Source organism: Lontra canadensis, unplaced genomic scaffold (assembly GCF_010015895.1).
Source record: "Lontra canadensis isolate GAN:19392208 unplaced genomic scaffold, GSC_riverotter_1.0 scaffold144, whole genome shotgun sequence".
NCBI classification, from domain to species: Eukaryota; Metazoa; Chordata; class Mammalia; order Carnivora; family Mustelidae; genus Lontra; species Lontra canadensis.
This window is the reverse complement of record NW_022631138.1, coordinates 2,296,472-2,309,778: the sequence shown is the minus strand read 5'-3', so window position 1 is coordinate 2,309,778 and position 13,307 is coordinate 2,296,472. Positions and strand designations below refer to the sequence as shown.

The window sequence follows — 13,307 nt, the reverse complement described above, 5'->3', positions numbered from 1 at the left end:
AGATCAAAAATCAAACTGACCGGTCAGAGCTGTCTCTTACGAAAAGATGAAGATGATTCCGACAAGGTCATTCCCAAGAAGGCCGGTCCGGATGAGGCTGCTCAGCAGATGAGGCTGCTCCCCGGTTGGAGCCGCTCCCAAGAAGAGGCCACTCCCAAGAAGGCCACTGCTGGTGAGGTCGCTCCCTGGACAGGGCTGCTCCCAAGAAGAGGCCACTCTGGAGGAAGCCGCTCCCAAGACAAGGCCGCTCCCAATGACGAAGAAGCGATGACGACAGCGACGATGACAAGGAAAACAACACCGATGACACAGACTCTGCTCCCCATGATGCCACTCTGACAAGGCTGCTCCCCAGAGGAGGCCACTGCTCCAGACGAGGCCGCTCACCGACGAGGCCACTCCCCAGTCGAGGCTGCTGCTAATGTAGTCGCTCCCCGGATAGGGCTGCTCCCCGGACAGGGCTGCTCCCCAGACAGGGGCTGCTCCGGCGAGGCCGCTCCCCGGACAAGGCTGCTCCGTCGAGGCTGCTCCCCGGACAAGGCTGCTCCGGCGAGGCCGCTCTGGAGGAAGTCTCTTCCTTGACCATGCTGCTCCCACAGGGCCACTCACCGAGGAGGCCTCTTCCCAGACGAAGCTGCTCCCCGGAATGACACAGCTCCGGCGAGGCAGCGGCTCAGGGTTCGCGGCGAGGTTGCTGGCGTCTAGGCCATTCCCCGCGGCGCCGCTGCCGAGGGTCGCGGTGTGTGGGCAGGGCCCCTGGCGTCCGGGCCGCTGGTGTCTGGGTGGTGGCAAGGCTGCTGGCATCTGGACTGCTGGTGTCTGGACCGCTGGCAACTTGGGCTGCTGGCAGCTCGGGGCTGCAGGCGTCAGGACCGCTGGTGGCCCCGGGCCGCTGGCGTTGGGACCGTGGGTGGTGCTTATAGCTTTTACAAGAGCTGTTACAGCCCCTATAGCTCTTACAAGAGCTTTTACACCTCTTCTTCTGCTCCCGCCGACTCTTCTCCTTCTTCTTCTTCCTTTTTCTTCCTCTGACAGCTCTCCTCCTTCTTTCCTCGACAGCCTTGCAGACCAACCTTTATGGGGGTGGTTGAGCCCCGCCCCTACACAGGCGGCCAATTGAATCCCAATTCACCCCAGTGGATATATGCGCGCCCCACCGATTGGACGTCTCCACCCGGCCTGCCCCGCCCCTACATCCGGGGTCCACAAGCCACTTCCTCTGGGAGGGGCAGGCCCTTACATTCCCCCCTTTTCTTTGGAGATTAGTCAAATCCTTGACTTTTCAGCTAGTTCTATGTTATATTGAGCATGTAAAACTAACATTTTATTGCTCCAATTTTCTTTAGTACAGCAACAATAAACTTAGTTTTTTTTAGTCTTAGTTTTAGTCCATGGTCAGCAGGGTCTGTTGGCTGCAGCTTCCATCTCTGGGGGGCGTCCTTACTCTCGGCTCGTTTGATGTGACCCGCATGAACCCAGGCCCTAATGCCTTCTACTTTTACTGCCGTGGGGGTCGTTAGGATAACAGTAAATGGTCCCTTCCAGCGAGGCTCCAAGTTCCCCACTTGATAGCGATGTATCCAAACCAAGTCCCCGGGTTGGTAAGGATGTTGTTCCCCCACCGTCTCTGTCCCAGTGTGGGCAGTTCAGATCCCTGTGTGGACTTTTTTTTTTTTTTTAAGACCATCTGTAATGCCTGCAGTGACTGGAGTACAGACTGATCAGTCATTTCTGCTAGGGCAACCTCCTGTAGCCGAGGACGGGGCGGGGGGTGTTTCCCAAACATTATTTCAAATGGGGTCACCTTGTTTAAATAGGGTGTACATCAGGCCCTGAGGAGGGCGAAAGGAAGGAGATCTACCCATCCACCGCCAGTCTCCAGAATTAGTTTTGTCAACATCTCTTTAAGAGTCCAGTTCATTCTCTCTACTTGCCCAGAACTCTGGGGCCGATAGGCACAATGTAGTTTCCAATTTGTGCCCACGGCCTTGGCCAATGCCTATGAGACTGAACTCACAAATGCAGGGCCATTGTCTGACCCGATCGCAAGAGGCAGCCCAAACCTAGGAATTATTTCTTCTAGTAGCTTTTTTAGCTACCACTCCTGCTGTCTCATGTTTGGTGGAAAAAGCCTCCACCCAGCCTGAAAAGGTATCCACAAAAACCAACATATACTTGTACCCACATTTCCCGGGTTTCATTTCCGTAAAATCTATTTCCCAATAAACTCCTGGTTCCTTACCTCTTTCTCTTTTCCCTCTTCCCATTTTAGTTCTTCCCACATTAACTATCTGGCATTGAGCACATCTATCAACTACATCCTGAACCATACACCCTAATTTAGAAACCTGGAATTGCTTGCCTATAAGGTCTTTGAGTTTGCGTATCCCCAAATGAGTACCCTGATGTATCTGGTCTACTAACTTCTTACCTAGTCTTTGAGGAAGAATTATTTTTTCCTGTTTTAGTCTTAGCCCAGTCCCCTTCATAGTCCAGTTTAACCCATTTCTGCAAATACTTTAAATCTTCTTCTGAATAGTTCGGTTTTTCTGGTAGGGCTGGAGCCCGGAGTGTAACCAGTTCTTGCACTGTTTCTCGAGCTGCTTCCTTTGCGGCTTGATCTGCTAAGTGGTTTCCTTTTGAAATCAGATCAGTTCCCTTTTGGTGTCCTGGGCAATGCATAACAGCCACCTCTTTTGGGTCCCAAATAGCCTGGAGGAGAGCCAATATTTCTCCTCTGTTTTTAATTCCTTTTCCTTCTGCTCTTAATAGGCCCCTTTCTTTATAAATAGCCCCATGTATATGGAGAGTAGCAAAGGCATACCTGCTGTCCGTATAGATGTTGGCGGTTTTACCTTTGGCCATCTGCAGTGCCTTAGTGAGTGGAATCAGTTCCACTTTTTGTGCCAAAGTTCCATGTGGCAGGGCTGCTGTCCAGAGTTCCTGCTCAGGAGAAACCACCGCAGCCCCTGCATACCTTTTTCCATTGACCATGTAGCTACTCCCATCTGTGAACAGAGTCATCTCGGCATCGGGGAGGGGAATTTCTCTGAGATCCGGCCTTATTCCTGTGACTTGGGTTAGGACCTCCCCACAGTCGTGTGGATGGTCAGCTAGCTCCTCTGGCAGCAGTGTGGCTGGGTTTAGCACTGCTGGGGGTCGGAAGGTCACTTTTGGTTCATTGAGGAGAAGGGCCTGATACCCCGTTACTCGGGCGTTCATCATCCATCGGTCTGGTGGAGTCCGGAGAAGGCCCTCAATAACGTGTGTGGTGGTTACTATAAGATTTTGATCCAAAGTCAATTTACTTGCATCCTTGACCAGGAGGGCCGTTGCAGCAATTATGCGGAGGCAAGGGGAGAACCCAGCTGCTACTGGATCTAGTTTCTTGCTAAGATAGGCCACTGGCCTTCGCCAAGGCCCCAGAGTCTGAGTTAAAACTCCTTTGGCTACCCCTGCTTTTTCATCCACATACAATTGGAAGGGCTTGGTAACATCTGGGATGGCCAATGCTGGGGCACTCAGTAAGGCTGTTTGTAATTCCCGAAATGCTCCTTCTGCCTCAGCTGTCCACTCTATCATAGTGAACCCTCCTTTTGTCAGTTCGTAGAGAGGTCGGGCAATCTCCGCAAACCGCGGTATCCACAGCCTACAGTAGCCCACCGTCCCAAGAAACTCCCTTACTTGTTGGGACGTGGTGGGGCAGGGGTATCGGGTGATCACCTGTTTCCTGGACTCAGACAGTGAATGCACGCCCTCGTGGAGATCAAAGCCTAGATATGTGGCATGGCTCTGACAGAGCTGTGCTTTCTTCGCTGACACCCGATACCCTTTTTCCTGCAGAGTCTGTAAGAGAGCTCTCGTCCCTGCAAACATGACTCCTAGTCCTCAGCGGCTACTAGCAAGTCATCAACGTACTGTAACAGAGTGACTCCCAGGTTGGATGTTCTGTAGTCACGCAAATCCTCGTGTAGGGCCTCGTCAAAAGTGGTGGGTGAATTCTTGAATCCTTGGGGAAGTCTTGTCCAGGTGAGCTGGCCTTGAAACCTTCCTGTGGGTCAGACCACTCAAAAGCAAAAAAAAAAGGTGCTGAGATTCCCTTGCTAAAGGTATACAGAAAAATGCATCCTTGAGATCTAAGACAGTATATACAGTTCTTTTGGGGCCCAGGAGGGAGAGTAGGGTATAGGGGTTAGGCACCGTCGGGTGGATATCTTCAACCCGTTTGTTAACTTCCCGCAAGTCCTGAACGGGTCGGTACTCCCCAGTCTCGGCCTTTTTGACGGGCAGCAAAGGTGTGTTTCATGGAGATTTGCAAGGAACTAGGATCCCGTCTCCTCGGAGGCAGTTAATGTGTTTTCTGATCCCTTCCTTTGCTTCCCAGGGAAGGGAGTACTGCCGAACGCGAATAGCCATAGCTGTCGCCTTTAATTGTACCACCACTGGAGGTTGTTCTTTGGCCAAGGCAGGGGGCTTCCCTTCTGCCCAGACCTCGGGAAACTCGTCCTGTAGGATTTGGAGAAGGCTCCCCCCCTTTGTCTCCTCTGGTTTTGAGACTGGCTCGTAAAGGAGGTATTCATCTACGCTGCCATAAGCACTTGTACAGTGGGCTGTCTCAGGGTTACAGTCATGTCTCCTTCCGAGAACTGAATGCCAGCTCTTAACTTGTGGAGGAGATCTCTTCCCATCAAGTTATATGGGGCATTAGGGAGGACCAAAAATCGATGTTTAACTACTCCCGAGGCCAAATTTAAAGTCCTTTCTGTTGTCCATTTATGTCTCTCTGTGCTTAGGCTTTTCCTTCCATTTACTATCCCCTACCCGTCTCCTCTCTGCCTCATGTGATGCCAAAACCTTAACCATTTTTTTTTCCTGTTTTTCATCCTCTTGCACATCCCTGTTGTTAAACACCTTTTCTGCTATTCCCACTAACTCAGTCAGATTTTTCCCTTCAAATCCTTCAATTTTCTGAAGTTTCCTATGTCTGGAGCTGCCTGACTGGCAAAGCAGGATTCATTGCCCTCTGATTTTCGGGTGCCTCAGGATCGATCGGGCTATACATTTTATAGGCTTCAATTAGCCTTTCTAGGAAAGCTCCTGGAGACTCATTCTTACCTTGAGTCACCGTACTAATTCTGGTTTAGTCTGAGAGCAACTTTTACTCCTGGAAATTCAGTTCCAGGATTTCAACATATCAAAGACCTGTATTTGTTCTGAAAGTCTCCCATATGAATTTCCTTTAAGGTGGAATTCATCTTACAAGAGAATTAAAACAATTACAAATGACAAAAAAACTCCAAATAGATATGGTTAAATGTCAAACAATGACCCTTATCAAAACATTAAAACTTTAGGAAATGTATAAAACCTCTGGAGTAGTTACAGCATTCACCCAAATGTAACCCAAGGTTTATCATTGATTTAGCAGTACTTCCTAGGTAACTTTGCATATCAGGGAAAAGCCTTATGAGTCAAAGAGATCTCATTTACAATTCCGGGTGGACAAAGAAAACCATTTACATTTTCTTAGAAACATCTCAACCTCTAGTGAAGACTAAATATTAACCAATTGTGAACTGTTGCAACAGCAGTTATGCACAAAACATGTTTACCAACAGATGTCAAAAGCACAAACCTAGTTCCAGCAACCAGCGCCCTAGCACTTCATCCCATTTGTCATCCAAGCAAAACTTCAAAGCTTCAGGTTATCAAAGACTCCGAAAGCTACTTTAACAATTACCCATTAAAACCCTGAGACAGTTAACCATCAGCCCAGCCATCCCTCCACCAACAGACCTCATGTTCCACCTGGGCCCATTCCACTTCAGATGCCATGCTTTCCCTGCCAGCAAGGGGAAGGGGCTAGGCAGTCCATGTGGGGCCAGAGAAGGCAAGGAATTCCCCGAAACAAAGGGAGTTTCGGCAGTTGCTTGGGAATATTCCTTAAAGTCTCTGTCTCGAGTTCAGTTCATCCCGCAGTGCCAGTTCTGCTTACCAAAAGTGGCCCACTGGGCACTCATATTCCACACCTGGCTCCAATGAGCATCAACATTGGGCACCTTAACCCAGCATTAGACCAACCCCAGTTGGCTCCAGTTATAGCCCTTAACACACGAAATGAGTTAGGGAGAAGCCCCACATCTATTAGGAGGAATGGAGAGACGAAAGTCAGAGCCCCCTTATTCTGTTTGCCCCGTTCCTTCAAAAACAACAAACAGCACAGCAGACAACGAAGAGACAAGACAAAGACAACCACAGGCCCAGCAGTTCTTACCCAGAACCTGCCACTGGTGGGGGCTTTCTTTATCCCCCAACTGCCTAGGGGGGCTCGACACCCCCGACCGCCCAGGGGGACTCGAACCCCCTGTCAATCTATAAGCAGAGGGATGGGGCGTCCCCGCATCCACTCCAGCCCTGGGGAGCATGGCTGCGTCCAGCTTCTCCCCGGTGGGCTATACACTGGAGCTCCAACCAGACAGACAGATAGGATCCCAATACCCAAGATCCCAATACCTCCGGAGGCTTTTTCTAAAAATTCCGATGCTGGCTCAGTTCTCATCATTTGATCCCGGACGAGCCCCCAATGTTAGGATCAGTGATCAAAGGAACGAGACTGATATAAAGCAAAAATCAAACAAAGCTTTATTTCACGCCAAGCATCAAAAATCAAACTGACCGGTCAGGGCTGTCTCTTACGAAAAGACGACGAAGATGATTCCGACAAGGTCATTCCCAAGAAGGCCGGTCCAGACGAGGCTGCTCCGCAGATGAGGCCGCTCCCCGGTTGGAGCCGCTCCCAAGAAGAGGCCACTCCCAAGAAGGCCGCTGCTGGTGAGGTCGCTCCCCAGACAGGGCCGCTCCCAAGAAGAGGCCACTCTGGAGGAAGCCGCTCCCAGGACAAGGCCGCTCCCAATGACGAAGAGGCGATGACGACAGTGACGATGACAAGGAAGACAACACCAATGACACAGACTCTGCTCCCCATGACGCCACTCTGACAAGGCTGCTCCCCAGAGGAGGCCACCGCTCTGGACGAGGCCGCTCACCGATGAGGCCACTCCCCGCTTGGAGCCGCTCCCAAGAAGGGGCCACTCTGGAGGAAGCCGCTCCCAATGACGAAGAGGCGATGACGACAGCGACGATGACAAGGAGGACAACACTGATGACACAGACTCTGCTCCCCATGACGCCACTCTGACAAGCTGCTCCCCAGAGGAGGCCACCGCTCCAGATGAGGCTGCTCACCGACGAGGCCACTCCCCAGTTGGAGCCGCTCCCAAGAAGGGGCCACTCTGGAGGAAGCCACTCCCAATGATGAAGAGGTGATGATGACAGCGACAATGACAAGGAGGACAACACCAATGACATAGACTCTGCTCCCCATGACGCCACTCTGACAAGGCTGCTCCCCAGAGGAGGCCACCTCTACGGACGAGGCCACTCACCGACGAGGCCACTCCCCAGTCGAGGCCGCTGCTAATGAGGTCACTCCCCAAACAGGGCTGCTCCCTGGACAGGGCTGCTCTGGCGAGGCCGCTACCCGGACAAGGCTGCTCTCCGGACAAGGGCTGCTCCAGCGAGGCCACTCCCTGGACAGGGGCTGCTCCGGCGAGGCCACTCCCCGGACAAGGCTGCTCCGGCAAGGCCACTCTGGAGGAAGCCTCTTCCTCGACCATGCCGCTCATCGAGGAGGCCTCTTCCCAGACGAAGCCGCTCACCGGAATGACACAGCTCCAGCGAGGCTGCGGCTCAGGGTTCGCGGTGAGGTTGCTGGCGTCTAGTCCGTTCCCCACGGCGCTGCTGCCTAGGGTCACAGTGTGTGGGCGGGGCCGCTGGCGTCGGGGCCGCTGGTGTCTCGGTGGGTGGCGAGGCTGCTGGCGTCTGGACCGCTGGCAACTTGGGGCCGCTGGCGGCTCAGGGCCTCAGGACCGCAGGCGGCTCGGGGCCGCTGGCGGCAGGACCGCTGGTGGCTCGGGGCTGCCGGCAGCTCGGGGCCGCAGGCATCGGGACTGCAGGCGGTGGGGCCACTGGCGGCTCGGGGCCGCAGGCGTCGGGACTGCCAGCGGCGCTTATAGCTCTTACAAGAGCTTTTACACCTCTTCTTCTGCTCCTGCCGACTCTTCTCTCTGCTGCTCCCGCCGACTCTTCTGCTTCTGCTTCTTCTTCTTCCTTCTTCTTCCTCTGACAGCTCTCCTTCTTCTTTCCTCGACAGCCTTGCAGACCAACCTTTATGGGGGTGGTTGAGCCCCACCCCTACACAGGCAGCCAATTGAATCCCAATTCACCCCAGTGGATATACGCACGCCCCACCGATTGGACGTCTCCACCTGGCCTGCCCCGCCCCTACATCCGGGGTCCACAAGCCAGTTCCTCTGGGAGAGGCAGGCCCTTACAGTGAGGTATAAATGTTTACCTGTAAAGTTCATGTATGAGAAAAAGACAATTTTATATTCCAAGTGACACTACCCATCTCACTTATAAACTTAGGAGACCAAGCAGAGGTTTGAGGGAATTAGAAGTCAGAGAAGTTAAAAAAAAAAAGCTCTTATTTTACAACTCCTTGATGAGGCAGACATATTTGTGTCAGTGAAATCTGTTAACTTTGTTAAATCAAGTTGAGGAGAGACCTTAATGTGTTCTCCCCAGTGTGCCCTTCATGGCTAAAGCAGCCATTAGGCTGTGTCTTACATCTGGGTTATCATTGCATCCTAAGGCGCACTCTCCTGCCTCCATTTTCCACTTTTGGCTCTCCAGGTCACTCTCTTTTCCTCAGTGAGAGCCCATTTCCCAGTGTCCTGCTTCAACCATGTCCCCCCCGCCCTGAGCAGTACTGAATCAAGATCCATTTGTCCGCCAGTCTTCAGTGCCCTGTGGTATGTCCATCTCAGCCGTACCATATTTAGTTCCTGCTACCTTGTGCTCCTCGCTGCTGCTCCTCTTGGTTTCTTTCTATGAGGGAAATGTCCCTAACCCTTGATACAGGTCCAGGCAGTTACATGAGCACTAAAACCAGAAACACTAAAAAAAAAAAAAAAGAAAGAAATCTGGACCAGAAGAAATGTAAGACCATTGTGATAGGAAAATCTGTACATGGATTTCTGCATCATTTGGCCAGCATGGTTATCTTGACTATATTAAATTTATCTCTGATCTTTTTTTAGAACCAAAACAAAAAGGATGACATAGTTATCTCTTTAACTTCTCATTATCAGAAAGGAGGTGGGATATAAAACACCTCTCCTAACAATTCATGTAAATAATTCTTGTGTGGGTCTACTTCATGAGTAGAATGAACACAATTTTCATTTCTAAGATTCTGTGTGGCAGGTTTCATATAACTTCTCTTTTGTGGTCAGTTGCTGAAAGCCACAAGACAGTAAAACTCAATTTTTTTCAATTGGTAAGATAATAGAAGTCGAGTTTGTAGTCTTTTGGTGTTTTGATTTGATCTCATTATAGAACTTAAGGAATTCAGATCCAGAGGTATTAAATGACTTGCTGGTTGTCTCAGTAGGCTTCCTGACTTCCAGCACAAGTGTCTCACTCCATTGACTGGTTTTGCTAAGCATAACCACTGGAGGGTTGCTTTCAAAGATTTCTTCTGAGCTCTTGCTTGTTGAGGTCAAAATACTATGACTTGGTGATCTGGCCTATGGAATATGGGGCTCATACTGACAATTAGAAGCATAAATGCCATATTTGGAGTTTAAGGAGATCACAGTGTCTTAGGTTAAACACCTGCTGAATGCTAGGATTATACATATGAAATCCTTTTTAATAGCTGTTATAATCCTATACTGGGGATTATTATAGCAATAGTCATTGTTATTATTATTTACAGACAAGGAAACCATATTTATAAGAAGGCATTACCTGCCTTGAGTCTCCATAGCTTATCTGCTTAGTTGCATACCATCACCTATGTTTTCTCCCTTTTCGAACAGAATTTCGGTTTTGCTTAGGTGTCCTTTCCTCCTCCAATTTATCATCTTGTTTTATAGATGGTGGGCTCTGGCTTAAACCCTTAAGATTGTATCAGCAAAGATCTAAAATTGTGGTTCTCAACCTTGGCTTAGCATTGGAATCTTTTTAAAGGGAAATTTAAAAAACACTCACACACACAAACACAAAACAGTGATGCCTGGGGCCTACTCTTAGAAATTCTGATTTCCTTTTGGCAGTGGAGGGGGGCAGGGTATAGGGAGGCCTGGGGTGCGGTCATGAGATTTTTGGTAGCTCCCAGGTGATTCTAAAGCATAGCCAAGTTTGAAAACCACAGGTCTCAACAGCTAATGGAAGTGCCCATTCTTGCCAGTAGCTGGTTTAGGCTTGAAATATGAATCCTTGTCCTTAGTGTACACTTACAGGAAAGTTAACCTCTCTTGAGACACACGAGGTTAGACATTGCCATGTCTAAATATGACACCAGAACAGATGTAGCTGTCTTACGACCTGAAGGGGAGCTAGCTTACCAGCTGAAGGTGACAGAGAAGGAAGCTGGGTCCTTGATAACAACTGACCCATGGAATTTCTCAGTCTTAGGAGATATCAACCTTCACATTTCGTGTTATACTACATGAGAAACACATTTTCTTTACTCTATAAGCCATTTTGATTTGAGTTCCCTGTTACCTGCAGCCAAAGGCAAGCTGATAAATGTGAGTCAAGAATCAAACCTCCATTTATCTGTCCAAAGTTCATGTTTCTCCCCTGACCACCTTCTTCACTGAAGACAGTTTTCTTTCAGGCATGGAGCAGTAACTGGGAAGGAAGAGGTATATTTAAAGGAAAGGAGAAAATGTATATTTTGGGTCTGCAGGGATAAGATGCCCAACTCAATTCAAAGTGGGGTTGATTCCCATAAAATTTGTAACACTCTCCACATGATTTAAAAATAAAGTAAGAAAAAAGGGCATATCTTTAGTTGCTATGTGTCATTCTGGGATATGTGTTTATTTTCATAGTTAGTATCTCTGTATTTGGAATGTATTTTACAGTTGATGGAATATCACATTTTACTCAGCAGGTTGTTTTTTCTTACTGGTGCATAAAAAATGATGGATCTTACTGATAAGTTAGTGACATTTAGATTTGATTGAATGTAATTTTTAAATTGAATTTATGTATGTATATAGTCAAAAGTTTACTGTGAGATAAACTTATGAAATTTATTTTGGATTAATAAATTATGAAAACATAAGATTTTTTTATGAAAAAGAGTGGTTCCCTGTCTCTGAACTTCCCCTCCCCTCTTTGTGGTAGGCAGAATTCTAAGATGGCTCCCAAGATTCTTTGCTCCTGGTGTACACGACCTGTTTAACCACTACCCTCTGGTCATTACCATGTGATAGATTTCACTCCCATGAGCATCTTACATTATGTGTCAAAGATGAAGTGGTTTTACTTCTGAAATGATTGAAATCTTAAATCAGTTGGTTTGGAGTTTAATCAAAAGGGAGAGATTCCCAGGCGAGCCTAAGCTATAATCATATGAACCCTTAAAAGTGACTGGGTCCTTCCTGAAGCCGAAGATTAGAAGGGAGCTTCTCCTCCTGGCCTCGAAGAAATAGGTTGCCATGTTGTGAGAGGGCCATGTGTCTAGAGCCGAGAACAACGCTTGAATGGTGCAGAAGAAGCGAGAACTCAGTCTTTATAAAACCCCAAGTTATTGACATCTGCCAACCAGAATGAATGAATTTGGAACAGGTGTTCCGGGCTCATTTTGTACATTCCCACCCCAGCCTTCAAATCCACCGTTTCTCTAAGGAGCTCTGATTCCTTCTAATGGAGACTAGTATTTATAATCCAGGATGTAGGTGCTGGGTATGATTCTTGCTATGGCGTCTGGTTAGATGAAGACAGGCCCTGAGAACACAGATCGAAAAGTGACAGTCTGGTGGGGAATGGGGCTTCTGAGGAGCCCAGAATCTGGCCTACCCACTCCGGGGACCGCTAGGGTTAGGGCTCTGGTTTTTGCAGTGTCTGTAGTTGTGGGGCTGTTGGTCTTCAAGGCGACTGTGGGACTGGGGAGAGGAGAACAACATTAGGACAAGTGACTGCCACAAGGCATTTTACCAAGATTCAGCTGTTTTTCTTGAGTAAATTCTCTCTCTCATAAGCCTTTAATTTCCAGAATTCTGGAAAAATGGGTTTTGACTGTTTTTGCCATTTCTCTCATGCCTTTTATGGAGCGGTGGATTTTCAGAGATCCTTAGTCTGCCATTCTGGAAGTAGAAACTGTGGTTCACTTTTAAGTATTGTTTGACATCATAATACCTTCTGTCCCCCCACCCACTCCTGTCTGCACTTTAGAGATATTTGTTTGTGACTGGTATGAAGACTGAATGTATGCCAGCTTCTAGTTCTTTTATTTCAGAATTCCCCCTTTCTGCCTCACCATCCAGGGATTCCTCTTTCTGGCAGGATGCTCCTTGTTCCTGAGTATCTGGGACCTTCTCTCCTGTTCCAGATTTGTAACTACCTTTTTTAAGAGTTCCACAGAAGTGGTCTTATTTACCAATTCACATAAGCCTTAGATAAATACAAGTTTTCTATCCCAGCTGTGTCCTATGCAAAAATACTTCAAATTTATTTGCCTGCATGTGTTGCTTGGCAGGTATATTCGTTACATAATAATATAAACTCGACTTTAATCTTGGACTTCCTGAGCAAATCTGTGCTTCGGCTCCGTATCTGCTGACACACCAGCTCTTTTCAGCTTTCTGTAGGCCCACGGACTGCAAGCCAATTTAAACTTCCTCGCGTAGCTGAACTCTGTTAGGTGAACCCGGAATCAACAGAAATGCTCCTTATTTCAGCCAAACGCGCATAAAACAGTCATTTCAGTCCATGAAGGCGGAAAACCTGGTCCCCGTGAATTCCTGATTGTCTCAGAGGCTGAATGCTTGTCCTTGTGCAGCTGTGAAGGGTTCTATGTTCTCCCCAAGCTGGGGAGATGATGTGCGCGGCCCCTCCGGAAACAGAAACCTGCCCAGCCTCCCTTGGCCCCTGCCACTCCTGCCTGCCAAGCTGGAAGGCTATGTTCTTTGAGATGCTCTCCAGCTAAATCTGAACCAGGAAAGAGAAGAGAGTCACCCTGATTTTTTAAATGGGATGTGCAGCGACCCCTGCCCCAATCTGGGGGCCGAAAGGCAAGACAGAGAGAAGAGGGTGCCCTGTAACAAGTCGGGGGACGCGCTGGTACCCATGGCCGTTATTTTGTTAAAGCTCAGCTGGACACCAGAGCTGTGCCCAGCGTGGTGTCGGAGCTGTGTAAAGGATTGTGACACAGGCCTCCTGGGCCCACC

General features: G+C 48.9%; 1 protein-coding gene across 2 annotated transcripts in view; it reads left to right on the top strand.

Moving 5' to 3' along the window:
- ZC3H8 (zinc finger CCCH-type containing 8) overlaps nucleotides 1–11,202 on the top strand; it is a 44,201-nt gene extending 32,999 nt beyond the window's left edge. For both annotated transcript variants that reach the window (XR_004381038.1, XM_032843835.1), the window contains one exon: nucleotides 10,639–11,202. The gene's annotated coding sequence lies outside the window, so the exon portion shown is untranslated. The remainder of the gene's footprint in view (nucleotides 1–10,638) is intronic.
- Nucleotides 11,203–13,307: the final 2,105 nt, after the last annotated feature.